General features: G+C 42.6%; 1 long non-coding RNA gene across 1 annotated transcript in view; it reads left to right on the top strand.

Moving 5' to 3' along the window:
* LOC141580390 (uncharacterized) overlaps positions 1-15,952 on the top strand; it is a 31,003-nt gene extending 15,051 nt beyond the window's left edge. Inside the window, exons 2-3 of the long non-coding RNA XR_012512601.1 lie at positions 13,117-13,286; positions 14,592-15,952. This is a non-coding gene — a long non-coding RNA (uncharacterized LOC141580390). The remainder of the gene's footprint in view (positions 1-13,116; positions 13,287-14,591) is intronic.
* Positions 15,953-16,925: the final 973 nt, after the last annotated feature.

Below are 16,925 nucleotides of genomic sequence, written 5' to 3'. Positions count from 1 at the left end.
AATAATAAAATGATTATGTATTTTCATTCATTCAACTAGACATTTTCGACTCCCCTTTTATTTTGTGTCCTATGCTGGATGCTAGGAATGTGAAAAAGACATGGCTTCTTCCTCTAAGTATCTCTCAGACTAGGGGAAGGCAGACAGTCATAGATAAGATCAACTCCCATTAGAAGACGGTTTGGACTACATCCTGAGTCCCAATCAGTAGACTCAGGAGCCTGGACCAAAGGGCATCTAGATTTGTAAAGTTTTACTGCAGTGGGTATTTTCTAGAGGAAAAAAATAATTCATACATAAATGTGCTATTTTAAAGGAAAGTGGATAAAGTTGTAAGTAACAAAAAGGATATTCATTTGAAAGTTTATCTGAATTCATAGGGCTTCTTACCATCGTGTACTTTATCAATTGGTAGATATTAAAACCAAATACTGCATGTTCTCACTTACAAGTGGGAGCTAAATGATGAGAACACATGGGCACACAGAGGGAAACAACACATTCAAGGGTCTTTTGGAGGGTGGAGGGTGGGTGGGGGGAGATGATCTGGAAAAATAACTGATGCATACTAGGCTCGATACCTAGGTGATGCACTGGTCTGTACAATGAAGCCCCAGGACACAAGTTTATCTATGTAACAAACCTGCACTTGTACCCCCAAACTTAAAATAAAAGTTAAAAAAAAACATAAAGTATAGCTGTATCTGGGAGTTCAGGAAATATTTTGATGTCAGAAAGGGAACTCTGAACTAAGAGAATCTGGTAACCACTAGTCCAGCCACCAGCATGAGATTCCTGTTCCCCAGTGGCATCCAGCATAACTGGAGTTTCCTCTGATCCAAGGCCGACCCCTCCACCTCTGCTACCATGCCCTTTTCCTCTTTGGGAATCTCACTGTCGATTACTTCCTCTCTTTAGCATTTTCAATCTTCCCCTCTCAGCCAGAACTTTTTCCTTAGTCTATATCCACACTCAAATCTCTTCCATCTTTACAAGAACATTCTCTACCATGTCAGTTCCACAAACATGTATTGGACTTCTGTATAACGCAGTCTAGAATGTCAGGGAAAGAGTCCCTGAAAAGATAGAAATTGACCTCAGAATGTAAGGCGGCACTAACCAACACATATAGGAGCAGGGGGTAGAAAGCAAGGGTGTTCTAAGTCTTTCACTTTACCTCCTAAAATATCTCCCAAATCCATTTGCTTCCCTCCATCTCCAACACCAAATAATCCAAGCTGCTGTCCACTCCTGCCCGAACTCTTGCAATGGCTTCAGTCACTGGCCTAACTATAGCCGCTCTTGCCTCCTAGCTCTCTGGTCTCCACACTGCAGCCAGAGTGGTCTTTTCAAAATTTGACTCTCCCAAACTCCTCACATGATCCCCTCCAAGGCCCAAATAATCTCGGCCCTGCCTGACTCCTCCTCCTCGCTGAACACCCCACATCCCTTCATGCTTCACTCTCTAACCCACACCAGGCTTCTTGGACTTTGTATTTGCTCTCGCCCCCCTCCCCCCATCCAAGGATCCTTTTATGTGATTTTTTTTTAAACTGAACTCAGGAATTTTATTTTATTTTAAAAGCAGTGGGAACCCTGAATGACTTTAAGCAGAGTAGTGACTGTATCTGGAGTTCATCTATCTTCCCAAAAGAGCATCCTGGCTACCATGAGAAGAGTGGATTTGTGGGAGTAGAGGATACAGCAAGGAGACCACTGAGGTCTCCTTATATTTGATGATGGATTTGGCGAAGGAGAGGGAGACAAATGGAGAGACTAAAGATGACCCCCAAGGTGCTGGCCTGAATGACGCAGTGGGTATTGGTTTCACTGGAAATCTGTAATAAAAGACTGGTGAGGTTGGAGAGATAAAAGAAAGCTTATATGCTGTTGGTGGGCGTGTAAATTTGTTCAAGCATTGTGGAAAAACAGTGTGGCACTCCTCAAATACCTAAAAACAGAACTATCATTTGACACAGTAATCCCATTACTGGGTATATACCCAAAGGAATATAAATCATTTCATCATAAAGATACATACACGTTTGTTCGTTGCAGCGCTATTTACAATAGCAAAGATGTGGAAGTAACCTTGGTGCTCATAAATGGTAGACTGGATAAAGAAAATGTGGTACATACGCACCATGGAATACTATGCAGCTGTAAAAAAGAATGAAATCACGTCCTTTTCAGGAACATGGATGCAGCTGGAGGCCATTACCCTCAGCAAACTAAAGCAGGAACAGAAAGCCAAATATTGCATATTTTTACTTACAAATAAATGATGAGAACACATGAACACAAAGAGGGGAACAACACATGCTGAGACCTATCAGAGGGTGGAGGGTATGAGGAGGCAGAGGATCAGAAAAAATAACTAATGGGCACTAGGCTTAATACCTGCGTGACGAAATAATCTGTATGACAAAACCCCATGACACATGTAGCCCTGAATTTTTAAGTTTTTAAAAAAGGAAATCCATGGGAGGGACAGCTATGGGGCTCACTGTCCTGTCTCTACTGATTACCTGGTGTTCCCAGCTCTTTGAGGGCTGTGAGTTGTTAGGGTCATGGGGGTTTGGAGTTCTTGATAGGAAGTAAACTGTGGAAAATATCAAAGTGTGGAGAAGATTGAAGAGTATGGCCTATATAAAGCATGGTGGAAGTTCACCCGTAAGAGATGAACTTGAGATGTTACCTTGCTGGCCCGTGACACCAGCATTCATTTTCCTCTCTATCTCGACCCCCTCCTGTCTTCACTTCCTTCCCTATCCAGCTCGGATGTCATTTCCTATCATCTCAACTTCTCTCTTATCAATACGCTTGCCCCCTTGTTCCCCCAATCCCACTTCTGGAAAAACACCAACTTTGGATGAACGCAATTATCCCTCCTCTCTGGTTGCTAAGCACTGCTAGAAATCCACACAGATTGGTGTCATTATAAATCATTGGTGCCACTCTAAATTTATGGTCTCCAACTTCAAATGGACCCTCAATGCTGCTTTGCAATCCTTCCCTACTTCCCTTGTCAGCTCTCTCTCATTTTCCACAGTGGCTATTGCAAATTTAAACCCTCTCTTCAAGCCCACTTCCCCTTCTCTCTCTGAGCAGGTGTATTCACTCCAATTCACAGAGATAACAGAAGCCATTGGAAAGGGGAACTACCTCAGCTTTCCTCCATCAACCTATATAGCTACTTAAGTCTAAAACTATCCTTTCTGACCTCTCACCAGTGGCATGCCCGTTCTTCTGTTTAAAAGTGGCACTTCAGCCTGGATCTCATTCCTACCCACCTTTTTGGAATATTCCTCTATTTGTTTCCTTTCTTCCTTATATTGTTCATTCCCTTCTCTACCAGCTCCTCCCCAGCTGCATGAAAAGCTGCTCAGATCTCCCCATCTTAAAAACAAACAAACAAAAAAACCTCTTCTTTCCTTAACCCCTAACTAGCTCTTACCAAATATCTCTCCTTTCTTCCCATCAAAACTTTCTGAAAATACGGTCAGCACTTTTTTGTCTCCAATTTTTATGGCCCACTCTCTCCATGAATCACTGTAGTCTTACTTTTGTCATGACCCTGTCCTCACCGTCGTCACCAGCAACCTTCATTGAAATTTGGTGGTTACTCTACAGTCATATGCCCCTTGGTTTCTCAGCAGCTTGCTGCTGTTAACTACGTATCTTTTCTAGAAACTCTCTCTTCTCATTAGCTTCTGAAAACCACACTTTCCTGGTTTTCCCATATTCTTCTAGGCTACTATCTTCCCCTTCTTGACCTTGAATGACAGAGTTACATGCTGAACTTTCTTCACCTTTTTGTTCTATACCCTGATCTTGAGTAGATTCTATGGTAGCTTATTTGCAAAAATAGTCCCGATTCGCTACCCCTCTCTGTACCTGTTCTCTGTAATGTAACTTTGCAATTCTTCCCATCAGGAGGTGGAGTCTATTTACCTGCCTCTTGAATCTAGACTGGCCTTGACCAACTTTGGCTAAGAAAGGAGGCAAAGCAACATTGTGCCAGTGCCCAGTCTGGGACTCACTGCTGTGTGAGCAAGCCTGTGCTGGCCTCTTGGATGGTGACAACGCTATGGTCTAATCACTCCAGTCAATCATCAGCTGAGCAGCTGCTGAGTGAGGCTGAGACCAGCCAGCCTCAGCCAACCTACCAGCCATCATAGGTACAGGATCAAGCCCTTCTAAGATCAGTCAAGCCTCACCCACCTCACAGAATTGATAAACTCATGAAAAATAATACATGATTGTTTTAAGCCACTAAAATTTGGGAATGATTTGCTGTGCAGCAAAAGTTAGTGAATACAGCTTCACTCCGTCTCATGCCCTCAGTGGGCATCTTTATGTTGATGGTTTCCTACATTACCTCTCTAGCATAGATTGGCCTTCTTGTGGTCCATATTTATACTTGCCTACTGGATAATAGTATTTATTCAGCTTTTTACGTGGTCCAGACACAGGGTTATATGTATTTCTTTTCATCCCCTCAACCATCATATTTGGTGGATTTTTTTCATTATCCCATCTTACAGATGAGAAAACTGAGGCAAATAGAGGCTAATGACATGACCATAATCATGCAGTGGAAACTGATGGATCTAGGGTTTGATCCCAGGTCAGTCAAACTTCAAATCCTATTTTGTCACCATTATATTGCTTTCCCCAACTGCTTGCAGTTCCAGGTACATAATATGTTCTCATGTCTCTAATTTCACTTATGTTGACTTTTCTTCCTTATGCATCCTATGCTTCTGCTCTTTCTGGCTAACTCTTACTTACCCTTTTTAACTTTACTTGAATACACCTCTTTAAGAAGTTTTCCAGTCTTTCCTTCCTTCCACGGGAATGGACTAAAGAACCCTCCTCTCTGTCACCATAACAACTCCTGCACACTTCTACCCTATACTCACAGCATCATACTGACATTATGTCTCTGCTCCTAGACTATGAACCCCTTGGGGACAGAAACTTTGGCCTCAGGAATGATACCAGTAGGTACTACATTCACTTCACCCAGCCAGGCACCATGACCCAACATACACTAAGAGAATGGTTGCTCAGATATCATCATGGTGCAGCCCAAGGTCAGACAAGTAGAGCCCAAGTACCTAAAACTGCTCAAAATACCAGCTACTCGTATAGAATGGAAATTTCAATTCATTTGGCAATTTCTGCTGCAGTGGATCTTAAAATGAACTTTTCACAGACAGAGAATTTGCAAAACCACTCACCCTAGACTCAAATACATGATCTATGAGAGAAACTGCAAGAGATCATGGAGTTCCTGCTCTTTCTTCCTTATTTCATCGATAGACAGTTTCTCATGAAAATAGACTCTAAAACGTGCAAGAAATTAGAGATTTAAGAAATGGAAGAGGTCACCCTGGCCATAAGATTCCAATAGCCCCCAAAAGGCACTCTTTCTTTGACAATGAAAGCCATTACTCTAGGATGGGTGGGGTTTTCTCCGAGTCCCCAGTCTTAAAAGCTGCTGTCATCTTCTGGGGAAAGGAAGGTGTCATGTAGCATGGGGCCATCAGTTCCATTTCAGCCATCTTTGATGTGATGAGACAGTGATGAAGTAAGCTGCCATCAGGAGAGGAGGGTATTTAAAGCACAAAATTCTTGGGTTCTAGCAAATGTCCCAAGCAATTAAAAAAAAAATTACCAAGTGTGTAGGGAGCAAACACTGTTATGGTGATATTACATGTCCAGAATACATTTTGCAAAGTTTCTCAGTGAAGCATCTGGGAATCTTTAGCCATTAACCTTTTAAGAGATTTATTTTAAAAACCCTTGATTCTAAAATTAAGGGCACACCAATGAGGGGCTGTGGAGCCAGCATGATCATAGAGTACTGTAGGCTAATTTGTCCTTGGGTTAGTGGTGTTTGCATTGTAATTATGGCTTAGCATAATTTTGGAAGGTAGACATTGTTTTACAGAGGTGTGGCAAACACTACTAGCAATATATATTGCTAAAATGTATACTAAAATGTATCTTTACCTTTTCTGCTTGAGTACACAGACAGACTACATTTCACAGTCTCCCCTGCAGAAGGTGTGGCCATAAGACTAAGTTCTCACCACTGAGTTGTGACAGGAAGTGGTTTGTACCCTTTCTAGGCTTGGCTCTTAAAAATTTCCATACCTCAGGTTTGCAGGATGAAAAAGGTCCTAGAGATGGATAGGGGTGATGGGTATGCACCAATGTCAGTGTACTTAATGCAATTGGATTATACACTTTAAAATGGTTAAAATGGCCAATTGTATCTTATGCATATTTTATTACAATTTAAAAATAAATTTTAAAAGTTTCTATACATGCTCCATCATTCTCTTACTCCCTTTCAGCAGGCTGATATGGAGACAACTTCAGGGCAATCTTGGAAGCCACCAAAAATGTTGAAAATGACAGAATCTATAAGCATGATTATTTCAGGTAATTTGGTTACCTGAAATAAATTTCTATTGTATTTGAGCCATTTACTTATTGGAGTCTGCATTAATTACCTATTGCTGTATAACAAATTGCTCCAAATTTTAGTGGCTTAAAACAACATTTATCATCTCAGAGTTTCTGTGGGTCAAGAATCCAGGTGTGGCTTAGCTGGGTCCTCTACTTAAAGGTCCCTCAAGACAGTAATCAGGATGTCAGCAAGGGCCACGATCTTCCCAAGCTTGACTGGGGAAGGAAGTATCTGTCTCCAAGTTCACTCACGTGATCATTGGCAGAATTTGGTTCCTCACGGGCCCTTGGCCAGAGGCCACCCTCAGCTCCAGGCCATGTGGGCCTCTCCACAGGGCTGCTCTCAGTGTGACAGCTGCAAGTGAGAACAGTCAGTGTGAGGGAGTGCATGAGGCCAAACTTGCCATCTTGAGTAGCTTCATCTCAGAAGTGATATCCCTTCTTTTTGTCACCTGAGTTCACTAGAAATAAGTCATGAGATTCAGCCCATACTTAAGGACTTTCCACAAGCATGAAAAAGGAGAATTATACAAAGGTATGAGAGCCAGGAGACGGGGATCCTTGGTAGCCACAGGGTCTATCTGCTGCAACAGCTAGCCTGCCCTCACTGTCATAACAAGCCTAATGAATCAGGCTGCAGCTTTGGTATTGGTGAGCATTTTTGAAGATTGTTTGAACATTAGACCCACACATCCTGCCTCTCCCTAGGGACAGACGCAGAAGTGCCCAATTTCAGGTTATTTGTAACTGAAGAGATGAGTGATGGCATTTCAAAGAGGACTGAGTTTTTCCGGCATGATCCATAGCAGCATCACAACCACAGCTGACTGTAAACCCAAGACCCAATGGAGAATTCATTTTCTCTTGCTGCCAAACACTCTCACTTTCTTTCACTCAGAGACTAAAAACCATGACAGCAGCATGATCCCCACAGTAGTGGCTTTGCCATACTGTTCTCTGAAGGGTCTGACCAGTTCCCACTACTTTGGAAGGTGGAGAAGGGAGCTTATAGGTCAGGCTTTCACAAGCCTGAATTGAAGCGGGGCTGGCCAGACAGCTGTCAGATGCGAAGATCCTGGCTTTATGTGTCATTCAACATAATTACTCATCTGGTTGAGCTCTGCTTCTCCCCAGATGTTGCATCACTGCACTGCTGGAATTGCAGCTTTCAGCCCCCTCTCATCACTCTAATTAAGCCAAAATAATAAGGCAACATGTTAGACACAATGATCGAGTTTTAATTAGACTTTTATAAACCCAATGTGAATTTGGTCTTGTCAGGTGCAACATTTCTGGAGAGCAGGAAGGCTGTGAATCATGAGATGGTTTTGGTATAAATAGCTATTATGGTTTCAGTATCATCTGTGTGTAGGGAGGCTAGAGGTTGGACATGCATGTAATCACACTAACCCTTTATATTTGGGGAATACTTTACCATTTTCAAAGTTCTTTCAGGTCATTGCTATGTGACTGTGGAAGTTGAGGTTCACCTGGTATAAAGCGTGCAAGCCCAGATGGGGAGGAGAGGGAGAAGATAATGTTTAGTCAGTTCTAAGGTATGCCAGGCGCTGTGCTAACAACATCATACATAGAATAGAAGACAAACGTCTCACCACAGTCTCAGTACTTAAGATGTGTCAGAGCAAAGACCCCTGCTCATGTCTGTTCATTTCCTTCATAGGTCTCTCTTTACCACTACATGCAAACAGTCCTCAAAGTCATCCTGGAAGATGACAGTTGCAGAGGCAGAACCACAGAATTAGAGCTGAGAGTGCATTTAGAGATAGACCCAACCTCCTCATTGTACACATAGGGAAACGGAGGCACAGAAAGGCAAAGGCCATCACCCTGGTTACATGATGATTTGCTGGCAAAACCAGACAAGAATTTGACTAACCCTGAAACTCTCTCTAATTCATTTAATTCAAATTGATTCAACAAACACTTGTGGAGCATCTACTATACGCCAAGCACTGTTTTAGGGGTGTATCCATGGTTTAAAACAAATAAAGATACATCTAGTAGACTTCCATTCTGGGCGGTGGGGGACAAATAACGCACAATAATTTATATAGCATTGTTAAGAGAGAATAAGTGCTATGGAGAGGAGAGAGAGAGAGAGAGAGAGAGAGAGAGAGAGAGAGAGAGCAAGATGGAGGTTGGGAGCCCCAGAGATGAGTGAGCTTAAATTTAAGACAGTGTGATGATTAGGGTAGCTTGTACTGAAATAAGAAAACTTTCTAAAGGCAAAGGTCTCCATCCATTCCTTCACCTGTCAATTCCTTGGGAATGTACTGAACACTTCCTGTGTCCAGTCTTTTAATGGCAGTGGGCTCTGATGTCAGTAAGGCCTAGCCACCCATCTTCCTTAGAAATCTCTGCTAAATCCAGGTGCAACATGGTGTTTTGAGCTACTTTTTTCTAACAAATGGCATTTCTCAAGATTATGACCAGCCAAGTGGCTTCAGTGGTGTTGACCACTTCACAGAGCACAAAACATCTGGATGCAAGATGAGAAATACAATAGCAGATATGGAGGCGAGAAGGTGTCCCCTGCTACACTTGGGAGCAGGCAGTCTATCTGCAGGGGGCTTCCTCTCCTCTCACTCATCCCATGTGGCACACCCATAAGCCTGCCTTCCTGGAAAATGCCCCACCTGACCTTTATCCGCCTCTCCTCTCCATGAGTTTTCCAGACTGGAGCTGATACCACCATCAAAGCCCCATTGGAAATCCTCAGGGGGCAGGAAGTTACCCCCATATGCTTAAGGAGTCTGTGGGTTCCTATACCTACTCCAGTCTGCTAATTGGAGTCCACTGATCCAACTGATCCCAGGTCATTCATCTTCTACCTTTTCCTAATTTGTTGAAGTAGCATTCGGTCAGGGCACAGAAGTGCTCTCTGTCAGGGGTCTTTGTATTACTCTATGTGGGAGTAATAATCGTTTTTGCTTGGGTAGAATTTTACCATCGACAAACGAGGCACTTTTCCATCCATCATATCATTTGAGCCCCACAAAAGTGCTAGGACATTATTCCTTTTTTTCTCCCTTAGATTGGGAAGCCCATACTCTTAGGAGTGAAAGATTTGTTTGATGTCACACAGCCATTGAAGCAAACAAAATGTCTAATGATCTTTCTGGAACCCTGAACTGGCTGGCTCTGTGGACATTTGGTGATAGGCCACGTGGACAAAGTAGAAATAACCAAGTTGAGAAGAAAAGTAATAGAACAGCTTGAAACCCAGGGGTAGGATAGTGTCATGTTTCTCAAACTTCAATGTGTGCAGAAGTCACCCAGGGATCTTGTCAACATGTAGATTCAGAGTCAGCAGGTGTGAAGCAGGGCCTAAAATTCCACATTTCACCAAAACTCCCAGTGATGCCCATACAGCTGGCCACAGGCCACACTTTAAATAGCAAGGAGATGATACAAGTCTGCTCACCACGTTGCCCCATTGGATGGAGTTCTGCCCTTTAGGAGCCATGTGACTTTGAGCTGGTCTTGTGGACAAGCTGAAATTCAGGGTGGTTATTTTGTCCTCAACTATGCAACAGAAAAATGCCATGTGAACTTTCAGGCAAGACCCTGATTAAGTTATACCTGAAACTGTCACGTAATGTTATGCAAGGTGTACCCTGCACAAACGCACCTGCCTGTGGGGGATGGGTGTCAGTTGAACCCCAGCTCTCACTCCACTCACCATGCAGCACCCCTGCACAAGGTTTCATCCACCTAGAGGAAGGGGCACCATTTCTTTCATCAACACAAGGGTACCACGTGGTACCACATGGATAAGTATACCTTCTCACCCTCCTTGACACCTGCTCATGGTCTAATTGATCCACCTCTATAGGGCTTGATCTAGTTACATAGATATCTATTCTTTGTCTCCTCCCTCATGCCACTTGTTTCTGAGAGCTGTTCTGGTAATGGCCTCTTCTATAGATCTCTCTTTACCACTTCATGCAAGCAGTCTTCCAAAGTCATCCTGGAAGATGACAGTTGCAGAGGCAGAGCCACAGAATTAGAGCTGAGAGTGCCCTGAGTGCCTCCTCATCTCTAGACCTCTTCTGTGTCCTCCTCCATAGGGCGCATGTCCATTCATTTCCACTCATCCATTCAACAGAAAATATTTATTGGGTGGCCTCTGTGTGCTGGGCATAGTTCCAAGCATTGAGAATACAGTCAGTAGTAAACAAAAAAGACAAAGCCCCCCACCCTTATGGAGCTGCCATTCTCAAAGAGAAGAGAAAATAAAGAAATCGTGTTTATGATATGGCAGGCAATATTCCTTATGTAAAATATGGAAGGGTGGTCAGAAGATGACATTTGGGCAAACACCTGAGGGAGGTGAGAAAGTGAGCGGTGGGAGGGTGGGGCAGGTGGTGGGCAAGGAGCAGCAGAGGAAGAGCCAGAGACCTTGGAGCAGCAGTGTGCCTGGCATGACTTTTCAAAGAGGACTCAATTTTTCTTGGCATGGCAAAGGATCCCCAAGGAGTCCTGTGTATCTGGGGCTGCATGTATCAAAGGATGCATCTCGACCATGGGGAGAAATTTGGGTTTCATTCTAAATGTGAGAGACGATGCTGGAGCTATGCACTCTGGCCACTGCTGCCACTATGTGATGCCCTCAACCTTTGTCTCTGGTTTAAGTATTTTATGGGGGTTGGGTGTGGCATAATTCATTTAACGAATTCAACAAATATTTCTTGAGGCCCTACCATGTGTTCCAGGAACTGTTCAGGGCCCTATGCTAGGTCTTGGGAATATACCAGTGAGCAAGACAGGCAAATTCCCCACCCTTGTGGGGTTTGTATTTCCATTGACAGGAAGGCGAATCTTCATACAGCTCTGGTATCCTTGCTGAGACCCACATGGGGATGGGAGTGGGATGGGCATCACATAACTGAACCTCCCTCTCTTTAGATATGCATGTTGGGTAGGGGTGAAGCAGACCAACAAGGCGCAGAGGGATCTGCTGCTACCCACACACAAGTGCTCTGTGGTGGTGGCTCTGGTGGAAGTCTAGAATAACAGGTGGATGTAAAGCAGAGAGGAAGGATAGTTTCAGGAGGGAAAAGCTTGTGAGGCTGAGCTTTTGCCTTCAGAATGTACGTAAATTCCAGAAAAAAAAAAGAAAATGGGATGGGGAGCTTGACTTTGTTTGTATTTTACATGCATGTACAAAAACGTTCTGCCCAAATTATACTTGTCCTTCAAGACCCAGCTTGAAAAGTATGTCTTTTGCAGGACTATCCTTAACAAGCTTGATCACTCCCATCTCTACTACCCAAAGCAATCTGCAGATTCAATGCAATCCCTATCAAAATACCAATGATATTCTTCACATTAAAAAAAATCCTAAAATTTGTATGGAACCACAAAACTCCGCATATTCTCACTCATAGGCGGGTGTTGAACAATGAGAACACATGGACACTACACACTGGGGTCCATTGGGGGGAAAGGGGGAGGGACGGGGGGTGGGGAGGTGGGAAGAGATAGCATGGGGAGAAATGACAGATACAGGTGAGGGGACGGAAGGCAGCAAACCACACTGCCATGTGTGTACCTATGCAACAATCTTGCATGTTCTTCACATGTACCCCAAAATCTAAAATGCAATAAAAAAAATTAAAAATTAAAAAAAAGAAGACCTCAAACAGTGGAAGCATTCCTGATCAAAAAGAACAAAGCTAGAGGCATCACATTATCTGATTTCAAATTATACTACAAAGCTATTGTAACCAAAACATCATGCTACTAGCACAAAAACAGACACATAAACCAATGGAATAGAATAAAGAACCCAGAAATAAATCACACACTTACAGCCAACTAATTTTTGAGAGAAATGCCAAGAATATACATTGGGGAAAGGACAGTCTCTTTAATAAGTCTTTTGGGGAAAATTAGACATCCATATGTAGAAGAACAAAATTCTCACCCTATATAAAAATCAACTCAAAATGGATTAAATATTTAAATGTAAGACTGACACTATGAAACTGCTAAAAGAAAACAATGTGGAAACATGACAGGCATTGATCTGGGCATGGATTTTTGGGGGTAAGACCCCAAAATCCATGGGGGGATTACATCAAGCTGAAAAGCTCTTCACAGCAAAAGAAACAATCAACAAGTGAAGAGACAGCCTACCGAATAAAAATATTTGCAAACTATTCATCCAACAAGGAATTAATGACCACAATATATAAAGAACTCAACTCAGTAGCAAAAAAAAATCTGATTTTTTTAAATAGGCAAAAAACTTGAATAGATATTTCTCAAGAGAAGACACACAAATGGTCAATAGGTGGATGAAAAAATGCTCAACATCACTGATCATCGGGGAAATACAGGCCAAAACCACAATGAGATATCATCTCACCTTAAGTAGAATGGATATTATAAAAAGAAACAGAAAATAAATAGTGCTGGTGAGGATGCAGAGAAAAAAGATTACTCATACTCTGTTGGTGGGAATGTGAAGTAGTGTAGCAATTATGAAAAACAGTATGAAGATTCCTCAAAAAACTAAAAATAATCCAGCAATCCCATTGTTTACTATACATCCAAAAGAGGGGAAATCGTATTGAAAAGTTATCTCCACTCCTATGTTTATTGCAGCACTATTCACAATAGTCAAGATATGGAATCAACCTATATCCATCAACAGATGAATGGATAAAGAAACTGTGGTAAATATACACAATGGAATATTATTCAGCCATAAAAAGAATGAAATCCTGTCATTTACAGCAACATGGATGGAACCAGAGGGCATTGTGTTAAATGAGGTAAGTCAGTAATGGAAAGACAAATATCACATGTTCTTACATATGGGAGCTAAAAAGTTGGATCAAAGGGAGGAATAGAGAAGATTCATGGTTATCAGAGGCTGGGAAGCCAGGACAGGGAGGGTGATGATAAGTTGGTTAAAAGAATACAAAAATACAGTTAGATATATGGTTAAATAGAAAGAATAAGCTCTAGTATTTGACAGTACCATGGGCAAATTATAGTTAACAATAATTTATTGTATATTTCAAAATAGCTAGAAGAGGAGAATTATAATATTCTCAACACAAGGAAACATAAATGTTTAAAGTGATAGCCCAGTTACCTTAATTTGATCATTATACATTGTATACAGGTATCAAAATAGCACATGTACTCCAAAAATATGAAGAGCTATTATATGTCAATTTAAAAAGCGATGTTTAAAAAGACTTTATCTGTTCCTCCTTTCAACAGATGTCTTACCCTGCACCTAGCTCAGTGCTTCTGGTATCTGTCACAGAACCTGACTGAAGGCAGGCACTCAGTAAATACTTACTGGGGGACTAGTGGGATGGATGGATAATATGTTGCTCATCTGGGTATAATTTTATCTCAGAGTAGCTTGTGATTCTAAGGTATATGCATGTGGGGATAGAGGAGCCCACAAGAAAGGTTTGAGACTCATTAATTCATCTCTTTTTCTCCCTCTAGCACCTACACTGTGGTCTTGTACATAGTAAGAGTTTAATAAATGTGTGCTAAATGAAAGAAGATAAGCTTTGACCAGAAATATGAGTCCAAGGGTTCAGTTTTTCCCATGAAACTTTAATGCCATAAAGGATTTCTGCATATAAAATTTACCCTTCTCTGCTCACCTTTACATAATTCGAGCAGCATGTGGCTCCTTGGGGACTCCTTTGGACATTAAGTTCTCACTCAACAGTCCTAGGACTGAACAGCTGCACATCAGCAATTACCATCGATCTGTCATTACCAGGGGGTTATGGGGAGCCATGGAGGAAGGGCATGGAGATGAGAGACAGTGTTGTAAAAGGGCCCAGGGGCCAAGAGTCACAAGTTTGGGGTCTCAGGCACAAGGCCTGCCCTTGTGGAGGTCCAAACTTGGGGAAGTCAGGATACAGAACAGGGCCACAAAAGCACCCCAGAGGCATGGGGGACTTTAGGTCACTTCTCAGTATGCTTGTTTCTTTCTCCCTGAGCAATATCTAGCTCATGGTCCCTCAACATCTGCTCGATGAGCACATCTTAACAAGGAAAGGCAGAAAAGGGAAGAGGTCAGAGAGGTTGTCTTTGTTTTGCAGCAAATACCCAGGAGATGACGAGGAAAAGCACCGAGGCACTCTTTGAAGACGGAAGTCCCCTGAGAGCTATCAGAGAAGTAGAAAATGGCTCAGGCAGGGTTTGATGGCTCCCCTCACACTCCTCAGTTCCCAGAAACATCTGCACTGATGATTCGGTAAGGATGGGTCCAGGCTGGAGATGATGCAGCTGGCTAGGACCCTCTGAGAGGAAAGATAAGAAACAACTCCTGTAGAGACCCAAAACTCGCAAGGGGGAGGCCTTCAGAAAAAGGAAAGGAGTAATATCCCTCTCCTGACTCCTCATTTAAAATGAAATTCTCTCCGTGGAGGTAGGGCAGGAGAAGAAACCCTTTGGCCCCAGCCACTTCACTGTGAATTAATAGTGCTAAACCCTCTTGAGGATAGAGGGAGGCATGAAGGAGAAAACTATCATCTAACACCCACCCTGGGACAGGCTGCTTCACACACCTTGTTTCAGTGACCTCTCATGACAACTCTCTGAAACAAGTTCTGTAATTTTTATCTGGAGTGAATTGAATTATCCCTCAACCCCATCCTCCCAAAAAAGGTATGTCTGGGAACCTGTCAATGTGATGTTATTTGGGAAAAAAAGGGGGGGGGGCGGTATTTGCAGATGTACTTAAGGATCTCAAGATGAGATCATCCTGGGTTACCTTTGTGGGCCCTAAATCCAAAGATAAGTGAGTGTCCTTGCTGAAAGACAGAAGAGAAGAAGATACAGGGAAAGAAGAGGAGAGGCCATATGAAGATGTCATGCCATCCAGTCTCTGCTTCCATCACAACCTTGGTTGTGATGCAGCCACAACCCAAGGAATGGCTGGAGCCCAAAACAAGTGGGAGGAGGCGAGGAGGGATTCTCCCTACAGTGTTCAGCCAGAGTGTGGCCCTCCCACAACCTTGACTTCAGACTTCTGGCCTCCAGACTTGTGACAGAGTACATTTCTGTTGTTTAAGGCTACCTGGTTTGTGGCAATTTGTTATGGTAGCTCTAGAAAATTAATGCATCATTTCATAGATGAGAAAAATGAGGTTCAGAGAAATCGAGCAACCGCTCTGAAGATCCCTGACTCGTCTGAGACAGATCTGAGTTACAGACCGTGCAGTGGGAGCAAACCGCTGGCATGTTTAAAAGAGCATCCTTCAGAACTGAGCCCAGGAAGAATCCCTGAAAAGAGTCCCATAGCCAGAAAGTTTGGGAAACTCTGTGCCTTGAAGGTTTCCATAGCTAATGTGCATTGTAAAAGCTCAACGAGACCTTCCCTTGCCTGGAGAAGGGTAAGCCCTTACCTCGCTGTTTTTCCTCTAGTGCCTTCCCTAAGCTTCCCTCCTTGGCACTTAAAAATCAGAGGGCTGAATAAATGCATATCTGTAATTTGTTTTGGTCTAATGTTTTTCTCCCCAGTGGGGCCACAGGCTCCATGAGAGCCAGGGCAGCATCTGTTCTCTTCCCCATGATATTCCCAACCTTTTGCACAAACCCTTGAATGAATGATCAAGAAAAAAAAATGTTGAACTTTTGTTTAAGCCCAAGGTGTTCCAAACTTGTTTAACAAACTTTTCCCCTGAAGCACCATAGAAGATCAGATTCGGGGAGAGGTGAGGAGCTTTGCCAAGAAGTTGAGCTGTCTATGCTGTTCTCCAAGATTGAGTGCAGACCTCTATCCGAAAAGCTCTTTGGCCCAGAAAGACTCTGCTCTTTCTCTCTCTCTGGGAAAGAGGGATGCTCATGAGGCCATGCAATCCCAATGAACACATCTGTGGAATCTGGGGGATGAGGAGAAACAGGTGAGATGGTTTAAAGTCTACTTGAAAAAATAACCATGTGATGCTAGCCAGGAAAATTCTAAAATTTAGAAAAAAAATAGATAAAGAAAAATGACAACCCTTACCAGATATAAGTATTGTCAATAATAAAAACTGACAATACTTAAAACTGTTTGGTACTAGAGCAAGCCGGTAAAGGAAAAGAGAATCCAGATAGAGATGCAAGAACACACAGGAATTTAGTATATGAATTATTCGGTATTTCACATCAGTTAGGCAAAAAGGATTATTCAAGAAAGGGTGTTGATATAACCGCCTTGCCATCTGGAAAAAGTAAATCTGAATCTGGTCTTTGCTTCTCACACCAAAGCAAATTCCAGATGGAGCAAGGATTTAAACATAAAAAATAAGCCCATAAAAGTACTAGAAAGAAACATGGAAGAATGTTTTTTTATGGCTACGGAGCAGAGACAGCCTTTCTAAGCAAGATGCAAACCCTAAACTGAAAAAGTAAAGACTTGATTCATTTCGGTAGAATAATGAAATGTT

Source organism: Saimiri boliviensis, chromosome 11 (assembly GCF_048565385.1).
Source record: "Saimiri boliviensis isolate mSaiBol1 chromosome 11, mSaiBol1.pri, whole genome shotgun sequence".
Lineage (NCBI taxonomy): Eukaryota > Metazoa > Chordata > Mammalia > Primates > Cebidae > Saimiri > Saimiri boliviensis.
This window is presented reverse-complemented; position numbering and strand designations above follow the sequence as displayed.